General features: G+C 39.4%; 1 long non-coding RNA gene across 1 annotated transcript; it reads right to left on the bottom strand.

Annotated features, from left to right (window-relative positions):
• Window positions 1-13,532: 13,532 nt before the first annotated feature.
• LOC112696605 (uncharacterized) lies at window positions 13,533-15,865 on the bottom strand. The gene is made up of 5 exons (XR_003150802.2): window positions 15,523-15,865; window positions 15,348-15,431; window positions 14,579-14,756; window positions 13,920-13,994; window positions 13,533-13,774 (listed from the first exon to the last, which is right to left on the bottom strand). It is a non-coding gene; the product is annotated as an uncharacterized lncRNA (long non-coding RNA).
• Between the last annotated feature and the right edge of the window lie 11,297 nt (window positions 15,866-27,162).

Genomic DNA, 27,162 nt, shown 5'->3' with positions numbered 1-27,162 from the left:
GTCGTGCTGTGACAAAGCGGGTTGAACATTTTCATTGAGAGGATGGGAGGTAGCCATTGACAACAGTGAAACCCTACATACAGCTTGCCATGAAAGGAGCCTTGCGTGCATGAAGAAGAAGACAGTAGGAAAGTAGAGATTCAGAAGATAGAGCATCTCTAAAACCTCAACCTGTTCTCCATTACTGCAAAACAAGTATTTATTTCATGTTCTTTTACTTTTCACAATTAAACCTGAGAATTATTGATATCCTGACTAAGAGTTACAAGATAACCATAGCTTGCTTCAAGCCAACAATCTCCGTGGGATCGACCCTTACTCACGTAAGGTATTACTTGGACGACCCAGTGCACTTGCTGGTTAGTTGTGCGGAATTGCAAAAGTGTGATTGCAATTTCGTGCACCAAGTTTTTGGCGCCGTTGCCAGGGATTGTTCGAGTTTGGACAACTGAAGGTCTATCTTGTTGCTTAGATTAGGAATATTTTATTTTTGTTGGTTTAGAGTCTTTTATTTGAGTCTAGTTTCATATTCTAAGTTTGGTGTCTTCTTTGTGTTTTCCTTTAAACTTTTGAAAATTTGTGTTTGATTTTCTAAAAATTTTAAGTTTGGTGTCATTTTGTTGTTTTTCTCTTTCCTCATTTCAAAAATCAAATATTTTTCAAAATAATTTTCAATCATATCTTCTTAATTGCTAATTCCAGAATCTTTTTAATTAATTAATTAAATTGATTTTCAATTTGCTTTGATTTTATTTTCTTTTGGTTTTCAAATTTTTATTTTATTTTCTATTTATTTTATTTTATTATTTTCGGTTACTTTTAAAAAAATTATATATATATATATATAATATCCACATCATCTCCCTTTTTCCACCATGGATCTAAGTGGAATTGAGCAGTCCAGAAGGACTCTGGGGCATATGTTAACCCTATTACAACTGCATATGGGAGTAGCATCTGTATACCTCCCATTAAAGCAAGCAGCTTTGAGCTAAATCCTCAACTCATTATCATGGTGCAGCAAAATTGCCAGTATTTCGGTCTTCCACAGGAAGAACCTACTGAGTTTCTGGCACAGTTCTTACAAATTGCTGACACAGAACATGATAAAGAAGTGGATCAGGATGTCGACAGATTGCTACTGTTTCCATTTGCTGTAAAAGATCAAGCTAAGAGGTGTTTGAATAACCAACCCACAGCAAGCATAAAAACATGGAGACAGTTATCAAACAAATTTCTGAATCAATTTTACCCTCCAAAAAGGATGACACAGCTAAGGCTGGACATCCAGGGCTTTAAACAAGAGGATAATGAATCCCTTTATAATGCCTGGGAGAGGTACAGAGGTATGCTAAGGAAATGCCCCTCTGAAATATTTTCAGAGTGGGTACAGTTAGACATCTTCTACTATGGGCTTACAGAAAAAGCTCAGATGTCTTTAGACCACTCAGCTGGTGGATCTATACACATGAGAAAGACGATTGAAGAGGCTCAAGAACTCATAGATACTGTTGCTAGAAATCAACATTTGTACTCTAGCAGTGAGTCCTACATAAAGGAAGAGGCCAGGGCAGTAATTACTAATCCTAATCCTCAAGAACAGATTATTGAGCTTAATCAACAATTACTCCTTATGACAAAACAATTAGCAGAATTTAAAGAGATGCTCCAAGACACTAAAAATGCTAACAAGAATATGGAAGCACAATTGAATCAGACAAGACAGCAACTATCTAAACAGATAACAGAAGAATGCCAACCTGTTAAATTAAGGAGTGGGAAGACATTGAATGTATCAACTCAAAGCAGCAGAAAGCAAAGAAAGGAACAACTGACAGAGGATGACCAACCAACTACCCAAAATCCCTCTGAGGACAATAAGAGCCCAGAGAGGAATGATTCTGGCGTTCAAACGCCAGAAAAGGGTAAGAAAGTGGCGTTAAACGCCCAATGGGTAGCCAATTCTGGCGTTCAAATGCCAGAAAGGGGTCAGACACTTGCAAGTGCTGATAACAACCCCCTTAAGCAGGGTTCTCCAACCACTTCTATAGGAAATAAACCTGCAGCAACTAAGGTTGAAGAGTATAAAGCCAAGATGCCTTATCCTCAGAAACTCCACCAAGCGGAACAGGATAAGCAATTTGTCCGCTTTGCAGACTATCTCAGGACTCTTGAAATAAAGATTCCGTTTGCAGAGGCACTTGAGCAAATACCCTCTTATGCTAAGTTCATGAAAGAGATCTTAAGTCATAAGAAGGATTGGAGAGAAACTGAAAAAGTTTTTCTCACTGAAGAATGCAGTGCAGTCATTTTAAAGAGCTTACCAGAGAAGCTTAAAGATCCTGGAAGCTTTATGATACCATGCACATTAGAGGGTACTTGTACTAAGAAAGCTCTATGTGATCTTGGGGCAAGTATCAACCTAATACCTGCATCTACTATCAGAAAGCTTGGCTTGACTGAAGAAGTCAAGCCAACCCGACTATGCCTCCAACTTGCTGATGGCTCCATTAAATATCCATCAGGCATAATTGAGGACATGATTGTCAAGGTTGGGCCATTTGCCTTTCCCACTGACTTTGTAGTGCTGGAAATGGAGGAGCACAAGAGTGCAACTCTCATTCTAGGAAAACCCTTCCTAGCAACTGGACGAACCCTCATTGACGTCCAAAAAGGGGACCTAACCCTGAGAGTTAATGAGGATGAGTTCAAGTTGAATGTTGTCAAAGCTATGCAGCATCCAGACACATCAAATGCTGCATGAGCGCTGATATTATTGACTCTTTGGTGGAGGAGGTCAATATGACTGAAAGTCTCAAATCTGAGCTAGAGGACATCTTTAAAGATATTCAACCTGATCTGGAGGAACTAAAGGAAATAAAAGAAATTCTGAAAATTCCTCAGGAAGAGGATAAGCCTCCTAAACCCGAGCTCAAGCCACTACCACCATCTCTGAAATATGCATTTCTGGGAGAAGGTGACACTTTTCCAGTGATCATAAACTCTGCTTTAAATCCACAGGAAGAGGAAGCACTAATTCAAGTGCTAAGGACACACAAGACAGCTCTTGGGTGGTCCATAAGTGATCTTAAGGGCATTAGCCCAGCAAGATGCATGCACAAGATCCTATTGGAGGATGATGCTAAGCAAGTGGTTCAACCACAGAGGCGGCTAAATCCAGCCATGAAGGAGGTGGTGCAGAAAGAGGTCACTAAGTTACTAGAGGCTGGGATTATTTATCCTATTTCTGATAGCCCCTGGGTGAGCCCTGTCCACGTTGTCCCCAAGAAGGGAGGCATGACAGTGGTTCATAATGAAAAGAATGAATTGTTTCCTACAAGAACAGTTACAGGATGGCGTATGTGTATTGACTACAGAAGGCTCAATACAGCCACCAGGAAGGATCATTTTCCTTTACCATTCATAGACCAGATGCTTGAGAGACTAGCAGGTCATGAATATTATTGCTTTTTGGATGGCTATTCAAGTTACAACCAAATTGTAGTAGATCCTCAGGACCAAGAGAAAACAGCATTCACATGTCCTTCTGGAGTGTTTGCCTACAGAAGGATGCCTTTTGGTCTGTGTAATGCACCTGCAACCTTTCAGAGGTGCATGCTCTCTATTTTTTCAGATATGGTAGAGAAATTTTTGGAAGTCTTCATGGATGACTTTTCAGTATTTGGAGACTCATTCAGCTCCTGCCTTCACCATCTAGCACTTGTTCTGAAAAGATGTCAAGAGACCAACCTAGTTCTAAACTGGGAAAAATGTCACTTTATGGTGACTGAAGGGATTGTCCTTGGGCATAAAATTTCAAACAAGGGAATAGAGGTGGATCAAGCTAAAGTTGAAGTAATTGAAAAATTACCACCACCTGCCAATGTTAAGGATATCAGAAGCTTTCTAGGGCATGCAGGATTCTACAGAAGGTTTATAAAGGATTTTTCAAAAATTGCAAAACCTCTGAGTAATCTGCTAGCTGCTGACATGCTATTTATCTTTGATAAGGAGTATCTACAGGCGTTTGAGACTTTGAAAGCTAAGCTGGTCACAGCACCAGTCATCTCTGCACCAGACTGGACATTACCATTTGAACTAATGTGTGATGCCAGTGACCATGCCATTGGTGCAGTATTGGGACAAAGGCATGATAAGCTTCTGCATGTCATTTATTATGGCAGCCATATTCTAAATGATGCACAGAAGAAATACACAACCACGGAAAAGGAGTTACTTGCAGTGGTTTATGCCATTGACAAGTTCAGATCTTATTTAGTAGGATCAAAAGTGATTGTGTACACTGACCATGCTACTCTAAAATATCTACTCACAAAGCAGGATTCAAAACCCAGGCTCATAAGATGGGTGTTACTTCTGCAAGAGTTTGATATAGAAATAAGAGACAGAAAAGGGACAGAGAATCAAGTAGCTGATCACCTGTCCCGGATAGAACCAGTAGCAGGAGCATCCCTCCGGCCGACTAAGATCTATGAAACCTTTCCGGATGAACAACTCTTCGCCATTCAGGAAGTACCATGGTTTGCAGACAGGAAAGGGAAGAAGCATGAAAAGCTTCTCTCGAAACAGAGTCAAACAGAGCCCCCACAGTCAAACTCTAAGTTTGGTGTTGGGAGGCCACAACCAAATTCTAAGTTTGGTGTTGAACCCCCACAGTCAAACTCTAAGTTTGGTGTTGGGAGGTTCCAACATTGCTCTGAGTATCTGTGAGGCTCCATGAGAGCCCACTGTCAAGCTACTGACATTAAAGAAGCGCTTGTTGGGAGGCAACCCAATGTCATATTTATCTATTTTCTATTGTTATTTTATGTTTTCTATAGGTTGATGATCATGTGAAGTCACAAAAACAATTGAAAAAGCAAAAACAGAATGAAAAACAAAAAGAAAAATAGCACACCCTGGAGGAAAAGCTTGCTGGCGTTTAAACGCCAGTAAGGGCAGCAAATGGGCGTTTAACGCCCAGTCTGGCACCATTCTGGGCGTTTAACGCCAGAAAGAGGCACTAGACTGGCATTTAACACCAGAAAGGGGCACCAGACTGGCGTTTAACGCCAGAAAAGGGCAGCAGCCCGGCATTTAACGCCAGGATTGGCAGAAGGGGCATTTTTACACGCCACTTAGTGCAGGGATGAGCTATCCTTGACACCTCAGGATCTGTGGACCCCACAGGATCCCCACCTACCCCACCATCTAAATTCAAACCAGTTACCCTCCCAAACCCCACCCATAATGGCCGAACCCTACTCCTCTCTCCACTCCTATATAAACCCATCTTCACTCCTTCATTTTCACACAACCTAAACACTACTTCTCCCCCTTGGCCGAAACACATAGCCCCCTTCCATCTCCTTTATTTCCTCTTCTTCTACTCTTTTCTTTCCTCTTTTGCTCGAGGACGAGCAAACCTTCTAAGTTTGGTGTGGTAAAAGCGTTGCTTTTCGTTTTCCCATAACCTTTATGGCACCTAAGGCCGGAGAAACCTCTAGAAAGAGGAAAGGGAAGGCAAAAGCTTCCACCTTCGAGTCATGGGAGATGGAGAGATTCACCTCAAGGGATGCACTTTCCTCCACAAAATTATTGGGAGCAAATCAATACCTCCCTAGGAGAATTGAGTTCCAACATGGGACAACTAAGGGTGGAGCACTAAGAATATTCCATCCTCCTCCATGAAATTAGAGAAGATCAAAGAATCATTAGAGAGGAGCAACAAAGGCAAGGAAGAGACATTGAGGAGCTCAAGCACTCCATAAGATCTTCAAGAGGAAGAACAAGCCGCCATCACTAAGGTGGACCCGTTCTTTAATCTCCTTGTTCTTTATTTTTCTGTTTTTCGAATTTTTATGCTTATGTTTATCTATGTTTGTGTCTTATGATCATTAGTGTCTTAGTGTCTATGCCTTAAAGTTATGAATGTTCTATGAATCCATCACATTTCTTGAATGGAAAATTTTTTAATTACAAAAGAACAAGAAGTACATGCTTTCGAATTCATCCTTGAAACTGGTTTAATTATTTGATGTGGTGACAATACTATTTATTTTCTGAATGTATGCTTGAACAGTGCATATGTCTTTTGAATTTGTTGTTCATGAATGTTAAAATTAGTTGGCTCTTGAAAGAATGATGAAAAAGGAGACATGTTACTGAGGATCTGAAAAATCATAAAAATGATTCTTGAAGTAAGAAAAAGCAGTGAATTCAAAAAAAAGAGAGAGAGAAAGAAAAAGCAAACAGAACCTTTAAACCAAAAGGCAAAGATAATAAAAAGGATCCAACGCTTTGAGCATCAGTGGATAGGAGGGCCTACAGGAATAACATCCTGGCCTAAGCGGCTAAACCAAGCAGTCCCTAACCATGTGCTTGTGGCATGAAGGTGTCAAGTGAAAACTTGAGACTGAGCAGTTAAAGTCGTGATCCAAGGCAAAAAGAGTGTGCTTAAGAACCCGAGACACCTCTAATTGGGGACTCTAGCAAAGCTGAGTCACAATCTGAAAAGGTTCACCCAGTTCTGTGTCTGTGGCATGGATGTATCCGGTGGTAATACTGGAAAACAAAGTGCTTTGGGCCACGGCCAAGATTTATAAAGTAGCTGTGTTCAAGAATCAACATACTTAACTAGGAGAATCAATAACACTATCTGAATTCTGAGTTCCTATAGATGCTAATCATTCTGAACCTCAAAGGATAAAGTGAGATGCCAAAACTGTTCAGAGGCAAAAAGCTACTAGTCCCGCTCATCTAATTGGAGCTAAGTTTCATTGATATTTTGGAGTCTATAGTATATTCTCTTCTTATTATCCTATTTGATTTTCAGTAGCTTGGGGAGAAGCAACAATTTAAGTTTGGTGTTGTGATGAGCGGATAATTTATACGCTTTTTGGCATTGTTTTTAGTATGTTTTAGTTAGTTTTTATTATATTTTTATTAGTTTTTATTTAAAATTCACTTTTCTGGACTTTACTATGAGTTTGTGTGTTTTTCTGTGATTTCAGGTAATTTCTGGCTGAAATTGAGGGACTTGAGCAAAAAATCTGATTCAGAGGCTGAAAAAGGACTGCAAATGCTGTTGGATTCTGACCTCCCTTCACTCGAAGTGAATTTTCTGGAGCTACAAGAGCCGAATTAGCGCTCTCTCAATTGCTTTGGAAAATAGACATCCTGGGCTTTCCAGCAGTGTATAATAGTCCATACTTTGCTCGAGATTTGATGGCCCAAACCGGCGTTGCAATTCAGCTACAGAATTCCCGGCGTTTAAAGCCAGAACTGGCACAAAAATTGGAGTTAAACGCCCAAACTGGCACAAAAGCTGGCGTTTAACTCCAGAAAAAGTCTCTACACATGAAAGCTTCAATGCTCAACCCAAGCACACACCAAGTGGACCCCAGAAGTGGATTTTTACGTCATTTACTCATTTCTGTGTATCCTAGGTTACTAGTTCACTATAAATAGGATATTTTGACATTGTATCTTCATCTCATGACACATTACACATTTCTGATTGTATCTTCTACGGCATGAGTCTCTAAACCCCATGGTTGGGGGTGAGGAGCTCTGCTGTGTCTTGATGGATTAATGCAATTACTACTGTTTTTCATTCAATCACACTTGCTTCTATTCTAAGATATCACTTGTTCCTCAAGTTGATGAATGTGATGATCCGTGACACTCATCATCATTCTCACCTATGAACGTGTGCCTGACAACCACCTCCGTTCTACTTTAGATTGAGTGAATATCTCTTGGATTCCTTAATCAGAATCTTCGTGGTATAAGCTAGAATTGATGGCGGCATTCAAGAGAATTCGGAAGGTCAAAACCTTGTCTGTGGTATTCTGAGTAGGATTCAAGGATTGAATGACTGTGACGAGCTTCAAACTCCTGAGGGCTGGGCGTTAGTGACAGACACAAAAGAATCACTGGATTCTATTCCAACCTGATTGAGAACCGACAGATGATTAGCCGTGCTGTGACAGAGCGCGTTGAACATTTTCACTGAGAGGATAGGAGGTAGCCATTGACAACGGTGAAACCCTACATACAGCTTGCCATGGAAGGAGCCTTGCGTGCATGAAGAAGAAGATAGTAGGAAAGCAGAGATTCAGAAGATAGAGCATCTCTAAAACCTTAACATGTTCTCCATTACTGCAAAACAAGTATTTATTTTATGTTCTTTTACTTTTCACAATTAAACCTGAGAATTATTGATATCCTGACTAAGAGTTACAAGATAACCATAGCTTGCTTCAAGCCAACAATCTCCGTGGGATCGACCCTTACTCACGTAAGGTATTACTTGGACGACCCAGTGCACTTGCTGGTTAGTTGTGCGGAATTGCAAAAGTGTGATTGCAATTTTGTGCACCAATTGACAACGGTGATCCACCAACACACACCTTGCTATAGGGGGAACCTTGCGTGCGTGAAGAAGATGATAGTAGAAAAGCAGAGATTCAGAAGACAAAGTATCTCCAAAACTCCAACATATTCTCCATTACTGCATACCAAGTATTATTTAATCCATGCTTTTTATTTACTACCAATCAAAACTGAGAATTATTATTATCCTGACTAAGAATTACAAGATAACCATAGCTTGCTTCAAGCCAACAATCTCCGTGGGATTCGACCCTTACTCACGTAAGGTATTACTTGGACGACCATGTGCACTTGTTGGTTAGTGGTACAAATTGTGAAAAGTGTGATTTACAATTTCATGCACCATGGACCATGTCCTGCATTATTTTGAATTATTTTTTCTCAGTAGCTTAAACGAGGTATTCCTTATGATCCATAAATCAAAAGTGACAAGAGCTCATTAAGTTTTACATGAATCACTTGGTGGATTTAATTCTTTGAACCACAATGCTAAACATTAAGTTTGGTGTCCACCAAGCCTATATATGGAGCACGGCTTGTTGACATATAATGAATACTAGTCAAATTTTTTTTTATGTTTTCATTGTTTGCCATTTGTTTTACCGCCACTTAGTTGAATTCAATTTTTTGTTTTGTTATGATGGATAGGCACGAAGAAGAACAAATGGATGAAAGGGATAAGGAATTGAATGATACGGTCACCACAAGAGCAAAAAAGTGGGTCACATGGCTTGGGAAGTTGCCCCTTGGGAAGACAAATCTGCACAATGTTGGGAGAATCACCTAAAGGACTGGTCCTGCATGCTCAATAAAGAGGCAATCCTTGTCCTCACTCAACTTTACATGCACACTATTCATCCTCAATATCTCAAAAGGCATCCTCACCATCCATTCTTCATCAATGTTTGCTATATATAGCCTCACTTTGACCGTGCCTCATGTCTCAATCTTTCACCTTCTTGTATTCATAAATTTAGTTTTGTGTTCCTTAAAGTTCAACTCCACCAACAGTGTTCTCTGGTGCTCCAATTCACTCTTGTTCTATTTACTTTCACAACCTTACTTTAACCTCAAGCTACATTTTCATCCTATATTTCATAACACCAGCCATTTCCCCTTTACTATTTCTCTACCTTTATTCGGCTGACAATTAGGACAACTATGGCATCTTCATCAAGCTTCAAAAGAAGGAGATGGAAAGAGCCTGTTGTTGAATAGGAAGAAAACAACTATGATAGATGGAAGTTCAAATCAATGTTCCACCAAATTCAACTTGAATGGATGATACTCAAAGGGATACTTCCATAGATCCCTTTCCAGCTGCCCGAAGATGAATGCCCAGAGATAAAAGAGAAGATCCAAAAAAGAAAATGGGAGGTCCTTACCACACCAATCACCAGAATCAATGCTAGCATTATAAGGGAGTTTTATGCCAATACAGTGAAGCTGGATACAACCATCAACCCAACTTACAAAAGTTATGTAAGGGGTGTGGAGGTTGACTTTAGTCTGAAGACCATCATAAAGGTCCTAGGCCTGAGAGCACACACTTTGATAAACCTGATTACCAGGAGAGAATAAATGGCAATCCGGACTGTGATGAGATTGCTAGTGATATTTGTGTAGTTCACACTGACTAGGAGAGGAACTCCCACAGAAGGCCAAGGTTTATAAAAAGAGGGGATCTCATCTTAGAAGCAAAAGGGTGGTATTAACTTGTAAGGAGATCAATCATGGCACTGCAAACACTTCAGAAGTTAACATCAAAAGAGCTACCATGTTGCACTGCATCATGGAAGGAGGGGAGATTGACGTCCACGAGCTCATTGCAAAGGACATTCAAAAGATCTCAGAGAAAAGTTCTACTGAAGTTTGGCTCCACTACCCAAGCACTATCGTTTGGTTATGCATAAAAGCTAGGGTGCCACTAGAGGATGCAAATCCTATTTAGCTGAACCCGGGCATGCCAATGACCCTGGAGAGAATGATGAATGTCACAGTTGCCCAGCAACGGAGGAGACCACAAAAGAGGCTGATGAGTCTATATTTGATATATTTAGACTCAATTTGGATGGATTCTAGCACATAAACTCACACTTAATCACCAAAATAGCATACTTTGTGTTTTGTCCCTAATTTGATCCTAAATGTGAAAACATGCAATTTTGTGCTTAAATTGAGCAATTTGATTCCACTTTCATGCCATTCAATGCCATGACATGTTTGCTGAGTAATTTCAGGTCATAGAGGCAAGAATGGATGGTCAAAAGTGGAAGAAAGCATGTACAAGGGAGAAAACATAAAGAAAACAAGGAAAAACACACACAGCATCTGTGCGTGTGCACAAGAAGGAATTTCCATGTGTGCGTGCGCATGACCACCTGTGCGTACGCACAGGTCAACTTTCAGCCAAGTGTGTGTATGCACATGACCCTGCACGTGATTGCATTAATGAAACATGTGCTGCGTAATTTCTGAGGGCTCTTGGCCCATTTTGGAAGGCTTAAAGGCTGAATTTGGATGCTATATGAAGAGGATATCAACACATATGAAGGCATTAGGTTGTAGTTTTATTTTTCATTAGTTAGGAAGCTTCCATAGTTAATTTAGGAGTAGGAGTAGGAGTAGGAGTAGTGTAGAAATTCTCTCTTAGGATTTTATGTAGTTTTCATGTAGCAATTTATAGCAAGCTTTGTTCTTGGGTTTTTTGCTCCTTTTATTGTAAGTACTCTTAATCTTCTCTTTCATTATATCACTTTTGCCTTTAATTTTTCTTTGGTTCAAGTACTTTGTTTATATATATAATTTTGAGTTCTTGAAGTTTTGATCGATGAATTTAATGTTTCATGCTTTCTTTATGTTTGATTTCTTGTTTATATTTGATTTTGTGAATGGTTGGTTATAGTTTTCCATTTTCCCTTACAATTTTCTATGTTTTACTTTTATGCACACAAGGTATTTGTGAAAATGCCAATTATGAGTTTTGAGTAGATTTTCACACCTTAGCTTGGGATTTGAGTTCCTAGGATACTAGAGTCATAATGTCCAACATTTAGTGGTAATTCTTGGATAGTTAGTTGACTCTTGTTTTCATTGACGCTAGCTTTTTACCAACTAGTTTGGTAAGTTAGCTAGGACTTATGGATTAAGATCAATTATGCTTGCTTGACTTACTCCTCGATGTTAGGGGTTAACTAGGCAAGATTGACTCATCATAATTATCATAGTTGTGGTTATGGCGAGGATAGAATTCCTTTGATCCTCTTGCTTTCTCTTTAATTGCATTAATTTCAATTTTGATCATCTCTTAGTTCTTTTATTCTTAAGTTCTTTTAATCTTTCATTTCTTGCTTGAAAACTCCCTTTTTACCTTAACAACCAAGGAAGTAACACTTCAATTGCATCCTAGGGAAGAACGACCCGAGGTTGAAGTACTCTTGATCTCGGTTATTTGATTTGAATTCAAACATTTGATTTGGGAATTAATTGTTGGTCTAGACTATACTTTTAACGATGAAATTCTATTTTGTGAAAATCTAGATCGACGATAAAATCCTCTTTATCAAATTTGGCGCCGTTGCTGGGGATGCAATTGGTGTTATATCTTAGGTTGTAGTAAATATACCCATAGTGTAAATAGCTTACTCTTTGGTTATTTGGTTGTTTTTGCTAATGTTTAGGTGTTTGTTTTCTTGTTTTATTGATGTCTTTTACTTTTATTTTCTACTTTTTCTATGAGATATCACCCTTGTTGCTTGGAGCTTGGTTGTGATTGTTTTGTAGGGTATGATGAATTCAAATTGGGATTATTGCATGGAGTGGAGAATCAATTAAGGGAGGAACCAATTGTGTATGAGCAGCACTCATGACAAACACCTCCCACATACTACAATGAGCTAAACCCTCCTCTATGTGAATATCAAACCCAAGGATATGAGAGATACCCCATACACAACCCTCAACCAGCCAACCTTCAAGTACTATATCATACACCTCCATGGAATCAAAATGTCTATACACCTTGCTACCAACCATATGAACCACCACACCCTTATACACCACCCCAATATCCCTACCCACATGAACTACCTCCCACATATACAACATTTCTCCCAACCTTTGAACCTTCTTTTCCACCTCAATGTGAAGTTTTTCAACCTTTGCTCCAAGAGGAATAAGACCTTCAAGCATTCCTCCAAGAGCAAGAAGGGTTCCGAAGGATGTAAGGGGAGTTCATGGCCACCATAGCCGAAGCGGTGAATCGCTTAACCTTGCTACACTCAAGCAATCAAGACATCCCCCTTGAAGGATATGGAGGATCGATGAAGCAGTGTAGTGAGAAGGAAAACATGGAGCCTCAACGGAAAGAAGAAGAGGAGCCAAGGCATGAGCAAAAAGAGGAGGAAAGTAGAACTAGTAAACCAGAAAAGGTAAATGGAGAATTGAGAGTTTGATTAAGAAGTCACTACAAAAAAAAGGACTATGGACACGGTAAAAAACCGTGACCATAGCTACTGAAAAGGGTGACCATAGATCTATGGTCACGGTTTTGGACCTATGATCACGGTTTTTTATCGTGGCATATTCTCTCGTAGCCATAGGTCTATGGTCACGGTTTTTTTATCTATGGCCACGGTTTCTATGATCACGGTTACAATTTTCAAATTCCGACACTTTAGGCCACGATTTTTCACCATGACTATAGGTTAATCTATGGTCACGCGTAAAAACTGTGACCATAGCCTTATTTATGGTCACGGTTTTTATCGTGACCATAGCCTCTATGGTCACCCTTCCTGAAAATCGTGACCATAGCCTTATCTATGGTCACGGTTTTCACCGTGACCATAACTCTATGGTCACCCCTCCTTAAACCGTGACCATAGCCTCTATGGTCACCCCTCCTTAAAATCGTGACCATTGTCTTATCTATGGTCACGGTTAGCCTCTATGATCACTCCACCTTAAAACCGTGACCATAGCCTTATCTATGGTCACGGTAAAAAACCGTGACCATAGCCTATTTTATTTTATGAGATTTAATTTTTTTTAAAGCATAATCACATCCCAAAATGATGATAATTACAAAATAAATCTAAAAATGAAAAATAATAATCAACAATTAAGATAAGTTGTGATTAAAGTAACCAACTAACATATCAATATAGTTGAGTGAATACAGTTGTCTCAATCTCAGTTTTATACAGTGATATACACACTAACACTAAGTAGAAATTATTAACAGAATTGTTCCACAAGCGTGACGGCAATACAATTCAGACTCTGCCAGAATAGATTGTTTCTGGTATTGCTATTCTTCCTTCTCAACAGTCGAAAACTTTTGTTTCAACCACTTTACCATATGAAAGCTCAACACCTGCTTCATTAACATGCAAAGCAAAGTCACATTAGACATAAACACTTACATTTATTTTTCTTCATTAGACCAAACCCAACCTTAGTTTCATGACAACATAAAAATAAAAAGGAAAATCAAAAGGAAGCAGATAAGTTAAGCTAACCTGTGCTGCGAAGAAGAGGCTTTAGTCTTTTAGGAATGTTGCGGAAGCCAATGAGAAGAAAAAAATCCTGTTTTACTGTAATTGGAATACATAAACAAAATAAGTCAACATATAGACAAAGAAGAATTTAATTAATGCATAGATATAGATACTGCTTTGGAGGTTCCTTAGATCCAAATAAGGTGAAGGGAAAGCTTATTTATTGCAAATTAGGAACATATGGCACTGAAGCAATTGTGAAAAGAATCCTTTATAATTCAAAGCAACTAATAATATAATTCAAAGTAACTAATAATTAACAAAGTCATATCTTTAGGCTTTAATTTGGGTGAGACTATACATAATTCTTTGGTCCTCAGTAAGTATTTTATATTACTTCTTTCTTGTTTGGGCCATTATATACTGCTTTATTTCCATATAGATAAATAGCATATATATGTGATTAAAATAGGTTTTGTAGACTATATTAAATATAGTAATCTGAGCGCATTCCCACCTAAAGATATAGAAATTATTAATTAAGCCAAAGACCTAACATGTCATTAGAAATAAAGTTCCTTAATTATTATTTGCTTTGACAGTGATAGCCTGATAGAGTGATAAACATAAAACTTATATCAAGAATAAATTTCTTTTAAGATGACATAATAAAAATGTACCATATGATCAGCGATAGCAGTGTGAAACAATGATGAAAATGCATACTGGAATATGGCTCTGAAAGGCTTCAACTGGTGACTAAGTTTTGGTAAAAATCTTAGTAATGCATCCCCTCATTCATGATGAATAAAATGTGAGGGACGAGACAGATGTATTATTTGTTGTGGCAACAGACCCCTGATCAAGAAAATGAAAAATTAGAAAGGAAACACATAAACAGACAAACAGGATTGGAACGAATTGCTGGAAAAGAAATCATCTGAATCTATTTATACCCGAAAAGAATACTATTGTAGTTTTTTTTTTTTTTTTTGTCCACTATAGTAGTTATTTACAATTATTTATTCAGTATTCAAAAATTATATATATACACACGAGATTGAAACCTCGTCAAGAAATGAAAGCAAATTCACATATTAGAGACACTCCTTGTTAGCTAGTCTTATAATCCCTTCTGCTGTCAAACCTGAAATACTCAAATAATCCATTTTCGGAGGATTATAATGATCTAATCAAAACTAACATGAAATTTCCCATCCAATGTGAAACAAAAAGCAACAATAATTTTCGTTTTTCTTTAACTTCAGTTCTTGTATGTACATCTGCGCTAACTGGCTTTCCTCAATTCATGGGGGCATGCATATAGATTAACCAAATGGTGTAAAGCAGAATATTCAAATAATATCATATCATATATCATACAATAGAGAAGGCAACACGCATATTCTGTCTAAACAGAGTGCTCTGCAAACATAATAGCCAACGTACCAGTTAAGAACTTCCTGAAACCCGGGGCAAGGTTGGTAGTGGCCAAGCTCACCTGTTTGAACGGAGTGTTGGGTACGATTTCACCTGCACCGCAACAATAGCCAAACCCCTAAAATGAAAACCCTAAAATCGGAACCCTCTCAAATTTTAGAACCAAATGAAGGTGAATACATACCTTCTCGACAATGGTGAGCGAAGGGACGACGGTGCGGACCACAGAGTCTTCCCGATGTAAGCATGCAGCGAAGAGGAGCAATGGTTCTCGAGTGGTGAGTGGTGAGTGGTGAGTGGTGAGTGTTGAGCGAGGAAGAAGAACGGTGAGCACACAGCGAAGAGGGAGCTACGGTTCTGGTGGAGTGGCGAGTAGTGCATGGTGAGTGGTGACGGCGAAACCTTCCTCCGATTTGGGATTGAGTGGCGCGAAGTGTCGGTGGTGAGAACGAATTAATATGTTCTTCTCTGATTTGGTTGTGAGAGCGAAGTGTTATACGTTGGTGACTTGAAAAAAAAATGACTGTGTTGGGGCATTTGATCTTTAATTAATTTATATTCAAATGATCAAAATCTTAGTTAGTATTTTTGAATAGTAATTAGAGTTAACATTAGAATTAGAATTAGAGTAGTTTAAAAATTTTAATAAAATTAGAAGGTAGAATTTTAATTAAAAATTAACTATAATTTATTTAAATTATTTTTAAAATATAATATTTATTTATTAATTTATTAATTAATTTTAAATTTTAAATAATTTTTTAATTTAAAATTAATAGTATTTAATTTAATTTTTTATTTATAAAATTAGATTTAAAATTTTAATATTTAAAGTTAATTATATAAAATTTTTATTATTTTTTAATTATTAAAATTTTTAAATTTTAAATATATAAAATATTTAAAATTATAAAAAATATAGACCCCTTTAAATCACTCCTAAAATCGTGACTATAAATCTTTTTAGATCAACTTCTAAAATCGTGACCATAGACTCTTTTAGGTCACCCTTTCAAAAAACTGTGACCATACACCCTTTTAGGTCACCCCCCAAAACCATGACCATAGACCGCTTTAGGTCACCTCCCAAAACCGAGACCATAGACCCTTTTTGGTCACCCTTTCGAAAAATCGTAACCATAGACCCCTTTAGGTCACCCCCCAAAACCGTGACCATAGACCGCTTTAGGTCACCTCCAAAAACCGTGACCATAAACCCTTTTAGGTCACCCTTTCGAAAAACCATGACCATAGACCCTTTAGGTCGCACTCTAAAACCGTGACCATAGACCCTTTTTAGTCGCACTCTAAAACCGTGACCATAGACCCTTTTAGGTCACCCCCCAAAACCGTGACCATAAACCCCTTTAGATCACCCCTCAAAACTGTGACCATAGACCTCTTTAGGTCACCCCCCAAAACCATGACCATAGACCCTTTTTGGTCACTATAAAAAACCGTGATCATAGACCGCTTTAGGTCACCCCAAAAACCATGACCATAGACCCTTTTAGGTCATCCCTCAAAACCGTGACCATAGACCTCTTTAGGTCACCCTCCAAAACCGTGACCATAGATCCTTTTAGGTCACCCTTTTTTGAAAAACCATGACCACAGACCCTTTTTGGTCACCCCAAAAAACTGTGACCATAGACCCCCTTTAGGTCACCCCCAAAAACTGTGACCATAGACCTTTTTAGGCCACCCTTTTTTAAAAACCGTGACCATAGGTACTCTATGGTCACCCTTTTTCTAAAAACCGTGACCATAGCTTTATTTTTTAGTCACGGTAAAAAACCGTGACCATAGACCTCCGTGACTAAAAAAATCGTGGCCATAGATCCAAAATATTGCAGTGAGTGGGTTGCATCATCAATGATTTTTTGTCCACCTTGGTCAATCCCCTTAATGATCTTGAAGAACCTTCCACTCTTGAGTTTGAGAGAGATAAGGAAGAGCTTGGAAAAGATGGTGAAGAAGAGGTGATCATCCAAGAAGTGGAAGCATACATGCAAGAGTTTACAAGAGTGACTCCAATTCAAGGGCAATTTGAGTGGGTAACAATTTCTCCCATGAGCTTCATAGGCCCATACCAATATGCTCACTTAGAGATGGATCACCAACATAAGATGCTTTTTGGAGTGCTAAATGGTGAAAGATCGGGTGTTGGTTGTCAAAGAAATTCAAGGCATGAGTGGTGCAAAGTCCAATTAGGGGGATCACAAGATTCAAGTGAGTGCGTCAAAGGTGCTTGGAGAGGCTGTTCCTCCAAGGGAACAAGTGAAAGTCAACAAGAGGATGATGGGGAAACTAAAGTGTGGGATCTGGGAATACATTTCTACAACCAAAAGTCCAACTTAAGGACTTAAAACCAAAGTGCTAGGTGGGAGACACCCCACCATGGTAATATCCTTTCAACCCTTCTTTCTTTTAGTTTTGTTTATTGAATTTTGTCTCTTTAATTAGCTTAATTTGATTGCATTCTAGGTTTAAATTAGTTGCATTTTATGTTTGATCATGTGTTTTTGATGAATGATATGTTTTGGGATTGAAAACCTTTGATTGATACCATGGTTGGTGCCTTAGAGATTTTAAAAATATTGCAGAAACAGAGTTCTGTACGTGCGCACAGCCTCGTGCGTACGCACACTTCTCCTGTTTTTCCCCTCTGTGCGAGCGCACAGTAGTGTGCATACGCACACCCGTTGTACCACGCTCTGTTCGCAGCGCTCACAACCTCTATTCACGCGCACCCCACCATATTTTCATTCTGCGCATACGCACAACACTCCGTGCGCACGCACACATGGTCATCATCTTGGCTTTCAAAAAAAACTTCATCAATAAAAAGGGAACAAAAGTTGCCCCAAAGAAAAGAGCAGTGAATAAGAGATGCATATGTGATGTGAAAGATAAAGCATACATGAGTCTTGGTGAAAAAGAAATGATAGAAGGTTAGGATTGCACATCTTTGCTATTAGGTTGATATAGGTTGAGTTGGATACTTAAACTAATCAAGGATTCAATCATTTTAGTCCACCTAGCCATATCTATCCCACCTTAACCCTAACTCCATTACAACCCTAATAAGTCCTCATGATAATTGCATTCATGCATCACTTGTTTATTGATTGTTAGATGTAAAGCAAAACCTTGAAAGCAAGATTAGAGGAGATTTGAGTGGATTGACCCGTAGACACCGAGTGATTAGAGTATATACACACCTAGTGAGGTTCAATTACTCGAATTCTATGTTTTCACTTCTTATCATGAATTCTTGCAAGTTGCTTCATTTTGAAATTTGAGTCAGTTCTTTAGATCTTGCTTGCATTGGATCAATTCTTTCCTTTGCCCTATTTGTCTATACTTGCTTGGGAATTTGATTGTTTTGTTTTCACCAATTTCATATAGATACTATAGTATTGATAGATATATAGTTATAGATAGCATATACACATACTTGCATGCATATAGATAGTTTCATTTAATAACTTGATTACCCTTTTTTATCCTTTTCCTTGTTGGTTTAGCATGAGAACATGCTATTGTTTAAGTGTGGGGGAATATAGGATCCACAATTTTTGGGACGTAACTTTCTCTTTCTCAACACTTTGCATTATTTTCTAGTTCTTAATAGTTATATTTTGTGAATATTTGTTAGTATTTTATTGCATTACATTTTGCTTAGTTTGCTTGTGTATATATCTTAGCTTGTTATAGTTGATTTTTTGGTAAAAGTTTGCATTCGCATGGTAGAGTAAATAATTTTGGTTAAAACAACAAAGAGTTTTCAAGAAATTCCTTTTAGGGCATTCCATTTATTAGATTTGAAAACTTGTTTTTAAACTTGCTTGAAGTATCTTTTTATGGAACATAAAAAAGAGCTTGAACAAAATACCTAATGAAATTTGAGCTTTAATTGTATGGTTGCACATTTTCAACCACAATTTTTGTTCTTGTGTGATATGTGATGACTTGCATCATCTACCCTTCTTTCTTGCATAAAGAAGACCATAAAAGAGCACAAATCTCATTTGATCAGTACAATTCGTGCATTATTTGATGAATATTATGGTACACTACTTTGGGATGAGTTGTGCTGAATTGTAGGTGAAAAGGTGTCAAAATGGGAAGAAGACAAACAAGAAGCTGGGCGTGTGAGGCTGGCGTGTCACTTGGGGAAAAACGCCACAAAAATGCACTGGCGTGGCATGCCAGGAGCTAAGCGTGGCACGCCAGTACTAAATTCCAAAAGGGAGATTCAAGCATGCATATGGGCGTGGCACGCCAGGGATTAGCCGTGGCACGCTAGAACAAAATATCAGAGAGCAAAACGGAGGACACAAAAGGGGCATGGCATGCCAGGTTGGGCATGGCACGCCTGACCCCTCAACCTCACTTGGACGTGCCACTTGGTGTCGAAGGCGTGGCTCGCCATCTCCAAAAGTCACTTTTTGGCGTGCCACTTGAAGTCCCAGGCGTGGCACGCCAAGCTTGAAGAATGCACAAATACATGGGCGTGCCACTTGAGCAACATGGCGTGGCACGCTAGTACAATGATCCAGATAAGGGACTGAAGGCAATTGAGGACTGGGCGTGCCACTTGGTGTCGAAGGTGTGGCACGCCAGTTCCAAAAAGTCAATTTGGCGTGCCACTTGAAGGCCAAGGCGTGGCATGTCAGTTACTGGAGCGAGACAAGATCATGGGCGTGGCACGCCAACCTTTAGGCATGGCACACTGGTATAAGTTTTCAGAGAGGGTGGAAGAGGCCAATTACATGGGGCGTGCCACTTAGTATCGAATGCGTGGCACACCAATCACTATTCTTCACTTAGACGTGCCACTTGAGCAATCAGGCGTGGCACGCCAGTGTCATTCAGAGGCCAAAGCATCATTGGGGCGTGCCACTTGAGTTCGTGGTGTGGCACGCCAAACAGAGGATCCACTCACTCACAAAGGGGCGTGGCATGCCAGAGCCCGGGCGTGCCACGCTAGTGTAACTTTCCAGAGAGCTTAGCCAAGCACATCACAAGGGGTGTGGCACGCCAGACCCTGGGCGTGCCACGCTAGTTCAACTTTCCAGAGGCAAATGAAGTGGAAAAATCAAAGGGCATGCCACTTGAGCTCGAAGGCGTGGTACGCCAACACAAGAATGTCACTATGGCGTGCCACTTGAGTTCAAAGGCATGGCACGCCAAGGTTAACAAGGGACAAACGTGCCACTTGAAGGATTGAGCATGGCACGCTAAGCCATTTTGAAGGGCACGTGACACGCTAATGAAGTGCCAGCCACATGCCAGCTAAGGAGTCACGTTTATTGAGTTCTTTCTTTCGCTCCAAAATGTATTTTCCCTTGTTCACTTTTGTAATTTCTTTATTTTCGCTAGGAGTAGTATAAATATCCCCAAAGAGTATTGAAGAGGGGTTAAGCAGTTAGTTCTAAATCCACTTTTACATTCCACTTTTGAGTACTTTCTAAGCTATGAGTTGGTAATTTCCCTCTCATTGAGAGAGGGAGCTCTGTTGTACTTGATGGATTGATAATAGTGAAATTCTTCATCTCTTCATCTTCTCTTGATTTGCTAGGAGGAATTTCGTTCTTAATGCTTAGTGTTCAATCATCTTGGGAAAGAGATTGAATGCAATTGGGTTTCATGGGAACCTTGGAAAAGGAAACATGAAACCATACTTGAAATCCTTTCTCACATTTGAGTAGATTCTGGGTTTTGGTGATGGGATACGTGACATATAATCCCCCCTCTACCTGGACCTACAAGGGTGTGTGGTATAATCAGGGACTAAGCATATCTCTCTTTATGAGCAATTAGACCAAAGAATTGGCTATTGATCAATATCTGAGAGATTGAGCCACCAAGGGATTGGGGCTCAATCAATCATGATTGACAAGAGGTCAGTGAGTTGCATGATTGAAGAAGATATAAGCTAGATTTGATCCAAAGAGATAACATCTCCCAATCTCAATGAATTTCCCCATTCTTATGTATCCATTTCTTTATAGCTTAATTTTATATTCTACAATTCCCCATTCCCATTTACATTCAAGTCATTTATGATTCAGCACTTTACATTCTGCAATTTCTAATTCTGCACTTTATTGCTTTTCTTTATATTCTAGTCATTTACATTTATGCTATTTACAATTCTGCACTTCACAATCTTATTGACCCGCTTGACTAATTCATCAATCAATTAAAACTGCTTGGATTTGTCAATCTCTGTGGATACGATCCCACTCCTCTGTGGGTTATTACTTGGCGATAATTTTGGTGCGCTTGCCAAAAGAACCGATTCACTAAAATTTTAAAAGGGGCAGTGAATTAGGGTCATCGAGTTTTATGTCGCCGTTGCTGGGGATTGGCTTAAATTTGACAGTGATTAATTGATTGGAGAGCTAGATTAAGCAATTTAATTTCCTTGTTATTTTAATTTCTTTTATTTAGCATTTTTTTATTTTATTTTAAGCTCTATTTCTTTCTTCTTTGATTATCCACATTTCCACCCTTCTAAATGTTTGATCATTTGCACCACTCACAATAACAATCACTCTAACAAAGTAATTCATTCACCCACTTTCTTTCTTGCTTTTTGTCTTGATTGATTGTATGACAGGTAGGAGAAGCGGAGCTTCAACTTCCTTTGATTCTGAACCTGAGAGAACCTTCTTTAGATTAAGGAGGGAAGCAAGAGGAAAGAGAGTCGTTGGTGCTGAGGAAGAGAAAGAGTATTTTGAAACAAACATGGAGGAGAATATGGAGAATCATCATGAGGAAGAGGTTCATAACCATGCCAGAGGAGGCCCAATCAATCATGATGGGCAAGATAGGAGAGTCTTAGGCTCCTACATCAACCCAAATCCAGGGAATTGTGGCAGCAGCATCCTAAAGCCAACAATTCATGCCAATAACTTTGAGCTGAAGCCTCAGCTCATCACACTTGTTTAGAATAATTGCTCATATGGAGGAAGTGCCCAAGAAGATCCTAATCAACATCTCAGCACATTCTTGAGGATATGTGATACTGTAAAGTCCAATGGGGTACACCCTGACATCTACAAACTACTCTTATTCCCTTTCTCACTCAGAGATAAGGCAGCAAAGTGGTTGGAATCATTCCCCAAGGATAGCCTAACTACATGGGAGGAGGTCGTGAACAGATTCCTTGCAAGATTTTACCCTCCACAAAGAATTAATAAGCTGAGAGCTGAGGTGCAAACTTTCATACAACAAGATGGAGAAACACTCTATGAGGCCTGGGAGAGATTCAAAGATCTAACAAGAAGATGCTCACAGGAAAGGTTCAATGAGTGGGTACAACTACATATCTTTTATGAGGGACTATCCTATGCAGCAAAGAAGGCAATGAATCATTCTTCAGGAGGATCACTCAACAAAAAGAAAACCATTGAAGAGGCCATAAATGTCATTGAGACTGTAGCTGAAAATGAGTATTTCTATGCCTCAAAAAGGACTCAAAAGAAGGGAGTGCTAGAACTTAACTCTGTAGATGCTTTGTTAGCTCAGAATAAGGCAATTGCAACATAAATAGCAGCCCTAACCAAGAGGATGTAGGCCAACCAAGCCTTAGTTATTCAAGATCAAACTCTTCAACAAGAAGGAAATACATCAGAATCTGAAGGTGACTGGGAACAAGTTAATTATGTACACAATTCATGCAGAACACCATATGACCCACACTCTAAGATATACAACCCAGGTTGGAAGAACCACCCAAACTTTGGGTGGAGAAATCAACAAAACTACAACCAGGACCACAACAAGCCTTATCCATAAAATAAACAAAAACACAACCCCAACCATCAAACAGGGAACCATAGACCATACCATAACTCACAAAACACATCATACCATAGCAACTAATCCATGCATAACAACCTCAATCAAGATGCACCATCCTCAACTATGCAACCATGCGAAATCAAAAGTAACTTTGAGAGGATAGAGACTGCAATAGCACAACTATCATCCTAGATTTTAGGGGCAGTCTCTTCCCTCATGGACTGACAAGCATAAACTGACAGAAGGATAGACACTAATCAAGAGGAATACAGGTTAAATCTGAAAAATCAAGGTGCAGCAATCTCAAAGTTGGAAGCACAAGTGGGAATTTTGTCCAAGCAAATTCCACTTTCCATACACACATTTCCCTGCGATACCTTGGCTAACCCAAGAGGGGAATGCAAAGCCATAACTCTAAGAAGTGGGAAAGTTGTAGAGGAAGGAGCCCAAGCAAAGATAGTCATGAAGAGGTTACACCAAAACATGGAAACGAGGATGAAGGGGAGCCGCAGTTTTACCTCCACCAAAACCAGTTTTGAAGCCCTATGTGCCAAAGGCACCATACCCACAAAGATTGAGAAAAGATGGGAAGGATGGCCAGTTCTCTAAGTTCCTAGAGATCTTCAAGAAGCTCCAAATCAACATACCATTCGCTGAGGCATTAGAACAAATGCCACTTTATGCCAAGTTCTTGAAGGAGCTCATAACCAAAAAGAGGAACTGGGAGGCAAAAGAAACCATAGTGTTGACTGAAGAATGCAGTGCCATCATACAGAAGAAGTTGCCTCAAAAGCTAAAAGACCCAGGGAGTTTTCAAATCCCCTGCATCATAGGGGACATCACTATTGAGAAAGCTTTGTGTGATTTGGGAGCTAGCATAAATCTTATGTCTCTAACCATGATGAGAAGGATGAAGATTGAGGAAGCCAAGCCAACAAGAATGGCACTCCAATTGGCTGACAGAACATTTAAGTTTCCACATGGGGTGGTGGAAGACTTATTAGTGAAAGTGGGGGAGTTCATTTTCCCTGCTGATTTTGTTATGCTGGACATGGAAGAAGAGGCCAACACATTAATTATCCTAGGAAGACCATTTCTAGCCACTGCTGGAGCCATCATCGATGTGCAGAAAGGGGAATTAATCTTGAGATTGCATCAAGAAAAAATGGTCTTCAACATCTTCAAAGAAATGAGTTACCGCAAGGAACCCATAGGAGAATGCATGCTGGTAGACACCATGGAACAGATAGTTCAAGAAGTTATGGGAGAAGAACAATGCAAAGGAAACATTGAGCTGGAGCAAGCATCAGATGGAAAATTACCACAAACAACCATGAGGAACTCAATCATGCCAACTACCACAGACAACAAAGATGCAGAGTCACCAAAGCTAGAGCTAAAAGCCTTACCACCCAACTTGAAGTATGCATATCTGGGTGACAACAACACCTACCCAGTGATCATAAATTCAAGTCTGAGTAAGGAACAAGAAGAGGAACTTATCCAAGTGCTGAGACAACACAAGGATGCCATAGGCTGGACACTTTCAGATTTAAAGGGGATCAGTCCTTCAATGTGCATGCATAAAATCTTACTTGAAGAGGATGCCAAACCCTCAAGACAGCAACAAAGGAGCCTGAACCCAACTATGAATGAAGTGGTATAGAAAGAAGTGTTGAAGTTATGGCAAGCTGGGGTGATCTACCCCATCTCGGAAAGCCCTTGGGTAAGCCCAGTGCAAGTAGTTCCCAAGAAGGGAGGGATCACTGTTGTGGCAAATGAGAAAAATGAATTGATACCCACAAGAACGGTGACCGGATGACGTATGTGCATTGACTACTGGAAACTTAATGAAGCCACTCGGAAGGACCACTTTCCCTTACCCTTCATGGACCAGATGCTTGAAAGATTAACAGAACATGAGTACTACCATTTTCTGGACAGATATTTGGGCTACAACCAGATTATTGTAGATCTCAAGGATCAGGAAAAAACTTCATTTACTTGTCCATATGATGTATTTGCTTATCGGAGGATGCCCTTCGGATTGTGCAATGCACCTACTATATTCCAAAGGTGCATGCTTTCCATTTTTTCAGATATGATTGAGAAGTTCCTAGAAGTATTTATGGACAATTTCTCTGTTTTCGGGGACTCATATTCTGATTGTCTATTAGTGGACGAAATTGTGATCATCAATAATGGCTCTTTGGTATGTGCATCTGTTAACTCAGCACTTTCTTTCCACAACTTCGCTCAACTAACCAGCAAGTGTACTGGGTCGTCCAAGTAATAAACCTTACGTGAGTAAGGGTCGATCCCACAAAGATTGTTGGTATGAAGCAAGCTATGGCCACCTTGTAAATCTCAGTCAGGCGGATAATAATTGATTATGGAATTTCGAAAATCAAATAATAGTAAATAAACATAAAATAAAGATAAAGTTACTCATGTAATCCAATGGTGGGAATTTCGGATAGGTGTATGGAGGTGCTGAGTTCCTTCTGAATCTCTGCTTCCCTACTTCTTCCTTCTAGTTTTTCATCATTCCTTTCTATGGCAAGCTGTATGTAGGGCATCACCATTGTCAATGGCTACATCCCATCCTCTCAGTGAAAAAGGTCCAAATGCTCTGTCACAGCACGGCTAATCATCTGTCGGTTCTCGATCATGTTGGAATAGAATCCCTTGATTCTTTTGCGTTTGTCATCACACACAGCAATCGCGAGTTTGAAGCTTGTCACAGTCATTCAAGCCTGGAATCCTACTCGGAATACCACAGACAAGGTTAGACTTTCCGGATTCCCATGAATGCCGCCATCAATTCTAGCTTATACCACGAAGATTCTAATTAAGGAATCCAAGAGATATGCGCTCGATCTAAGGTAGAGCGAAAGTGGTTGTCAGTCACGCGCGTTCATAGGTGAGAATGATGATGAGTGTCATGGATCATCACATTCATCAAGTTGAAGTGCAACGAATATCTTAAAATAGGAATAAATCGAATTGGATAGAAAATAGTAGTAATTGCATTAAAACTTGAGGTACAACAGAGCTCCACACCCTTAATCTATGGTGTGTAGAAACTCCACCATTGACAATACATAAGTGAAAGGTCCAGGCATGGCCGAATAGCCAGCCCCCAGATCTAAGAACTAAACGTCCAAAGATTGCTAATACACTAGTAAAAAGTTCTATTTATACTAAACTAGCTACTATGGTTTACAGAGGTAAGTAATTGATGCATAAATCCACATCCGGGGCCCAATTGGTGTGTTCTTGGGCTGAGCTTGATCTATTCACGAGCTGAGGCTTCTCTTGGAGTTGAACGCCAAGTTGTAACGTGTTTTGGGCGTTCAACTCTGGTTCGTGACGTGTTTCTGGCGTTTGACTCCAGAATGCAGCATAGAACTGGCGTTGAGCGCCAGTTTACGTCATCAAATTCCAAATAAAGTATGGACTATTATATATTGCTGAAAAGCTCTAGATGTCTACTTTTTAACGCCGTTGAGAGCGCGCCAGTTGGAGTTTTGTAGCTCCAGAAAATTCATTTCGAATGCAGGGAGGTCAGATTCCAACAGCATCAGCAGTCCTTTGTCAGCCTCTTATTAGAGTTTTGCTCAGTCCCTCAATTTCAGTCAGAAAATACCTGAAATCACAGAAAAACACACAAACTCATAGTAAAGTCCAGAAATGTGAATTTATCATAAAAACTAATGAAAACATGCCTAAAAGTAACTAGATCATACTAAAAACTACCTAAAAACAATGCCAAAAAGCGTATAAATTATCCGCTCATCACAACACCAAACTTAAATTGTTGCTTGTCCCCAAGCAACTGAAAATCAATTAGGATAAAAAGAAGAGAATATACTATAAATTCCAAAATATCAATGAATATTAATTCTAATTAGATGAGCGGGACTTGTAGCTTTTTGCTTCTGAACAGTTTTGGCATCTCACTTTTTCCTTTGAAGTTTAGAATGATTGGCATCTTGAGGAACTT

Source organism: Arachis hypogaea, chromosome 6 (assembly GCF_003086295.3).
Source record: "Arachis hypogaea cultivar Tifrunner chromosome 6, arahy.Tifrunner.gnm2.J5K5, whole genome shotgun sequence".
NCBI lineage: Eukaryota > Viridiplantae > Streptophyta > Magnoliopsida > Fabales > Fabaceae > Arachis > Arachis hypogaea.
This window is presented reverse-complemented; position numbering and strand designations above follow the sequence as displayed.